Source organism: Dipodomys ordii, unplaced genomic scaffold, assembly GCF_000151885.1.
Source record: "Dipodomys ordii isolate 6190 unplaced genomic scaffold, Dord_2.0 Scaffold14, whole genome shotgun sequence".
NCBI classification, from domain to species: Eukaryota; Metazoa; Chordata; class Mammalia; order Rodentia; family Heteromyidae; genus Dipodomys; species Dipodomys ordii.
The window spans coordinates 6,659,365-6,665,683 of record NW_012267230.1 but is presented as its reverse complement, the minus strand read 5'-3'; positions in this window follow the sequence as shown (position 1 = coordinate 6,665,683).

The window sequence follows — 6,319 nt, the reverse complement described above, 5'->3', positions numbered from 1 at the left end:
TTGGATTTGTTTTATTTGTGTGGTTCTATCCTCACATGATGCAATTCTGTGTCAATCTTTACAGCAAGCATTTACACCACAATTTAAGAAATACGTTTGACCAAAGAGTTACTTTGGTAGAGTAAATAATAGATGGAGTGTCATTTGCAGCGACGTTCACCGCTGGTGCAATGTTCAATTTCACCGTGACTGCTTTGATCCAGCCACTGAAGGGTAGCATGGCCTTAACTTCAGTTTTGTTTCTGAGGCTGAGAGCTTCATTAACTTTTCCCAGGCTGACCTTGAACTCAGGATCCTTCCGCCTCCTGAGTAGCAGGGATCACAGGTGTACACCACCACACTCAGCTTTCTATTATCATTTATAGTGGCTGCAAGAACAATGCCACTGTTTACTTAAAAAAATCTTTTCATAGCAAGACATTTCTGGTAGAGGGATCAGCATGGGCAAAGGCCAGGAAGCAAGAGAAAACAGACAGATCTGAAAGTGATTGAGTGTGGAGGGAACTGGAAGGGAGAAGGAGGATTTTATCTGCCAGGCTTTATCACTTGTGAAATTCATTGGCTTTGCTTTTCCCTGTGGGTCTCCCCATAAACAGGGGGTCTCTGTAGGTGGGGATACACACACAGAAAGGAACAGAAATCTTCTTTTGGGGACCTCTAAGGGGGTCAGAGTGGATCTGCTCTTGTTGGGGGTAGGGAGGCTTTTTGTGCTGGGGATAGAAGACAGAGGTAACTGCTATCTGGTCTTTAATGCTCACCATCCATCCTCCGCGGTCAGGAGGCTGCCCAGATCATCTCCTCAAATTGAATTCTGGGACAGGCCAACCAACTCTCAGCTCAGCAGGAGCTGCTGTGGGCTTCGAGTCAATTCAACTTGTGGTAAGGGATCTTTAGCAAGGGCGAGGAACTCAAACACTGGGCCCGAGGGAAGGCGAGCTCAGGGGTGGGGTGAGGTGAGGCAAGGTATGGGGGTGCAGAAGGGTGGCTTTCTTCTTCCATATTTAAAGACCAACAGATGGCATGTTCTTAGATAACAGAAAAGAGACTGGTGGGGAAAGCAGGCTTGGCTTTTGAATCTGAGGATCTTTTATTATTATTATTATTATTATTTTGGCATGGGTCCTGTGGCTTGAACTCAGGGCCTTGTTGGAGTCCATTAAGTAACAGCTCTCAACTACTCTAGCAGAGGATGAAGATACAAAGTGGTCCACACAAGGTTTGGCCTGGAGTCTGGGCTGAGCCAAGAGCTGTCTTACTTGATAGCCTTCACTCCCGAGACTTCTCCCCAAAATCTTCCTGTTTCTGGCCTGGTCAGCATTCTGGGGCATTCATCTCAGACACAGGCCTGCTGGCGACTTAGCCTCTCGGAAGTGAGCAAGGGCAGGCAGGGGTGGACGTGGGCATTCAGCTCATCTCTTTGCCATGGTTGGTAGCTCTTGGCAGTCTCTCTACTGGTCCCCTGCTTGGCCACAACACACAGCCTCCTGACTTGTGCATCTCCTGGGGAAAATAGCGCATCCCGCAGGGGTGACTCATGAGGAGGAGCCATGCTGTGTTGGCTCTCTGCAGGATCACAGTCGATTCCTGCAGCCGAGCTGAGAGTAGAAGTGGACAGACCATTGCTCAAGGTGATCTCTTGCCAGGACGGTGTGTGTGTGTGTGTGTGTGTGTGTGTGTGTGTGTGTGTGATTTGAGGCCATCACTGTCCTGTTGGAAGCTTTCTGGATATGGACAAAAACCATCCAGGGCATTGCATTATGATCCCTCCCACTCAATCCCCTAAATGGGCTACCAGCCATCAGCGCTCAAGGCCTGGGGAAACCTGTTTATATCAAAAAAATGTAAGTCAAGATGTTGAGGGCCAGAGAAGGCCAAGGAAGGCCTTCAATCCAGTTGCTGGTGTCACAGGCACGCACAGGGGGCCCTGCCACCATGAATACGGTGGCAGAGATGCACTCACAGGCCAGGGAAAGCCCAGAACACCAGGCAGCCACTTCTAGAAGACCCAGAGACACCTTGATTTAAAGCTCCTAGGCTCCAGAGTTGTGGAAAGATAAATTTCTCCTGTTGTTTTGGCCGCCAGGTTTGTAGTAATTTATTGCAACAACCCAAGGACACTAATATCCCTCTACAACAGCCAAGCCTCTCGCTGCTGCTGGACACTGCTGCCTGTGCTTAGTTCAGGGTGAGCGATGGCGCGGTTCTCATTTCAAAAGTCGAGCCAGCTTAAGTACTCAGGTCTACCCAGGGAGTAGAAGTTCAGAAGAGGGAAGAAAGAACTCTATAAGAGGCAAAGGGGCCAGACAGTGGTGGCTCTGGCCTGTCATCCTAGCTACTCAGGAGGCTGAGATCTGAGGATCCCAGTTTGAAACCAGCTTCAGCCGGAAAGTCTGTGAGACTCTTATCTCCAATTAATTACCAGGAAACTGGAAGTGGAGCTGAGGCTCAAAATGGTAGAGCACTAGTCTTCAGCGAAAGAGCTCAGGGACAGCGTCCAGTCCATGAGTTCAAGCCCCACGACCAACAAAAACAAAAGAATTATTATTAAGGGCAGGAAAGTCAAAAACTGAGCTGCATTTTGAAATGATGTAGCTGACTTAGCACGGAAGATACTTAGAGAAGTGGGGAATGGGTCAGAGGGAACCAGGAGACAGATTGGGAGACACAGAGCCACCCAAGCCCTTGGGGACACTCCCCCCCCCAAGGGGACATCTTTGGTCATGTAATTGAAGACAGTTCATCTGTATCCTGCAAATGCTAAAGGCAGAAAAAGCCAGAAGTGGTGCTGTGGCTCAAGTAGTAGAGTGCTAGCCTTGAGCTGAAGAGCTGAGGGACAGTGCCCAGGCCTAGAGTTCAGGCCCACAACACACACAAAAAATTTAATGCATGGTTATTTGGAACAGAAGCACATGCCATAAAAGACCAAAAACTGTTTTAGTTGAGGCTAGTCTGAGATATTTTATTAAAGGAATATACAATTCTTACTTTTTTTTTCTTCTGATTGGTCATGGGGCTTCAGCTCAGGACCTGGCTGCTGTCCCTGAGCTTTTTTGTTGTTGTTGTTGGTCATGGGGCCTGAACTCTGGGCCTGCCCACTGTCTGTCAGCTCTTCAGCTCAAGGCCAGCGCTCTACCACTTGAGCCACAGCTCCACTTCCAGCTTTTTTCTGTTTATGTGGTGCTGAGGAATCAAACCCAGGGCTTCATGCATGCGAGGCAAGCACTCTATCACTGAGCCACCTTCCCAGCCCCTGTCCCTGAGCTTTTTTAGCCACAGCTCCACTTCCAGTTTTCTGGTGGTTAATTGGAGATAAGAGTAGCATGGACTTTCCTGCCTGGACTGGCTTCAAACAATGATCCTCAGATCTCAGCCTCCTGAGTAGCTAGGATGACAGGTGTGAAGCAACTGGTTTTCAAGGAGGACAAAGTTCCTTCCCCAGGTCACACACCTCCTGACATCAGAGCTTGATTTCAGACGTTGACTCCTGCCTTTCCATACTCCCCACCACATCCCCAGTTCTTAACCCCCGCCCCCCACCTCCCACAGCATCAGGAAAATGTCTGGGCATTCTCTCCCCACTTCAGAACTTTGGGCTGCCCCAGCCTGGTGGAGGAGACTCTGGTTCTGGGGTGGGGTCCCAGGCTCTGGAGTCCCCTAGTTTGTACGCTGCCAGTGCCTCCGCTGTCCCAGGGAGCGACAGCCTTGCAGTCACGTAGCGCAGGACTGCAGGTGTTCTGCTACAGACCCTCTGTCGGAAGAAAATGCAATTAGGGCCGTGCAGTAGGCCGGCTTCTTCTCCATTCCTGCCTTGGCAGTGGGATCAAAGGAAAGCATGCAGAGCTCTGTGTGTGTGTGTGTGTGTGTGTGCGCGCCTGTGTGTGTACATTTGTGCATCTTGGTTAACCCTTGCAGGCTTGCAAACAGGCCCCCTTCAGGATGGATTCACAGGGGCAAACTGACTTCTCGCTCATACTGTGCCGATGGCTCAGTCATAAGTCACATGCCTTGAGGACTTATTCTACCAGGTATGATGTCAAGCACTTGGTGAGTATAATCTCATTTTACATCCATTACCACTCGACACAATGGATGCTCCTCTTAATCCATGTACCAGATGAGGAAGTGGGCATGGAGAGAGGAGGTCCACCCAGCCACTCCGTGTCCAGCACAGAAATGAAGCCGCATGGATACCTTCTTACTAGACCTGATACTGCTTGGCTATTTTTTGACTTCTTTTGGTGCTGGTCCTGGTTAGCCTGGGTGCTGTCTCTGAGTGGATTTTTGCTTGAGGCCAGCAGTGCTCTACCACTTTGAGCCACAGCTCCACTTCTGGTTCTTTTGGTGATGAATTGAAGATGAGTCTCATAGACTTTCCTGCCTGGGCTGGCTTTGAACCTTGATCCTCAGATCTCAGTGTCCTGGGTAGGTAGGATTACAGGACTGAGCTACTGGTACCCGGCTGGCTTGTCTATATTTAAGCAGACTGAACACCTTTTCTCTTTGATTTTACATCCACAAGTAGATTTTTCTATGCAAATGTTGTGGCTCTTACAAACGCTGCTCAGTCACTTTTTCATAGTCATTATTGTATCAGCCAGGGCAGGCAAAGATATGCTGCAGTAACAAATACCTCCAAAATATAATTGCTTAGCATTTTCATTTATTTCTTACTCATTTAATGAGAGGAAAGTTAAGTTTACTTATAGGTATCAAATTTTCACTTATATTTATAATGACATGGCTTAGGTCAATGTCTTTTAATCTATGTTGTACCTGAGAGCACTTAGATCATTTTCGGTGTGTGTGTGTGTGTGTGTGTGTGTGTGTGTGTGTGTGCTGGTCCTGGGGCTTCAACTCAGAGCCTGAGCATTGTCCCTAACCTTCTTTCGCTCAAGGTTAGCACTCTACAACTTGAGCCATAGAGCCACTTCTGATCACCTAGGTATTTTCCAAAAAGTATCTACAGTCAATGTATAGACAGATGATGGAAAAATAAGCCACAATAAAAAAGGAATGAATGCAATTCTTCAAAAGTATTATGTTGCATGAAGGAATCCAGAGATCACTAAATGTGAAGAGATTTTTCACTTAGCATCAGCTCCTATAAATGAGACACAGGAGTTCCAGGTGACTGGTGGTGTCAGGGTTACTCCAGCTCTTCCTCTAGACTGATGTGTGCTCAGATTCTGATGGACATGAATGGATTGACCATCCTTGACCTCAGCCATTGGAGCATTTGTATGTTAAATTACTTCCTGTTGAATCATGGAAACGCCAATCATAATTTATGAAGATCTTCTGAATTCCTGCTTCTTTCCTTCCATAGAAATCTGCTTTGCATTTGCTCTCTGATACAAATAAACATACATTTAGTGGCATTCAACAACACACACTTAGGAACTCAGTTTCTTTGAGTTCTGGGACTGAGAAGATTCTGCTATACTTTGGACTGTGAGTGTCCTCCTCACCTCTCTCCAAAAAAAAAAAAAAAAGGCTTACATATTCCAGGCCTGCTTTCCAGCCTGTGGGAGGTGGTGGAACCTTTAAGAAGTGGAACCTACTAAAAGGGAGTGAGGTCACGGAGGAGCATTCTCTCAGGGACACTGGGACCCTGGACCCTGAACTCCTCTTTACTTCCTGGCTTCTATGAGCTGAGCAGCTTTGTTTCACCACACATTGTCCACCAAGGTGTTCTGCAGTTTCCCAAAACATGGGTCAATCACCCATGGACTGAAATCTCTAAAAGTATGAACCCAAATAAATTATTACTTCCTTTCAGTGATTTTTTTGTTAGTTTTTTTCACATCCATGGGAAGCTGGCTAATGCAGGTCACAATCGAAGGATTAGCTGGGCTGTGTTCTCATCTGCTGTCTTGACCAAGAGCAAATTTCATTCCAAGTTTGGTCAGGATGCAGCTAGAGTTTATTTCTTTATAGGCCCAGGCTTCTGGTTGCTGTCTACTAGGGGACAGCTCTTAGGTCCTAGAGGACAGTAGCCTGCTGCCTGGACCTCTTATAGGACACCATCTTATTTTTCAAAGTCAGAAAGAGTCTTTTGTCCAGTCTGTTAATGCAGAGAATCACAAATCAGAAAGCAAACATGGGAAGGGCATCCTATCTTTTTTCTTCTGTGCAATAATTTACCTCTGGGAATGATTGCTTTGACTGTCACGAATGAAGCATGAACACCCTGATGTTCTTACTCATATGGAGAAGGCAAAATGTTGGTAGATGGAAGTTAAATGCAGAGAATAGAAGGATACTTGTCCAGAGCCTGGACATGGTATGGAGGAAGATGATAGAGAGGAGATGGTTAATG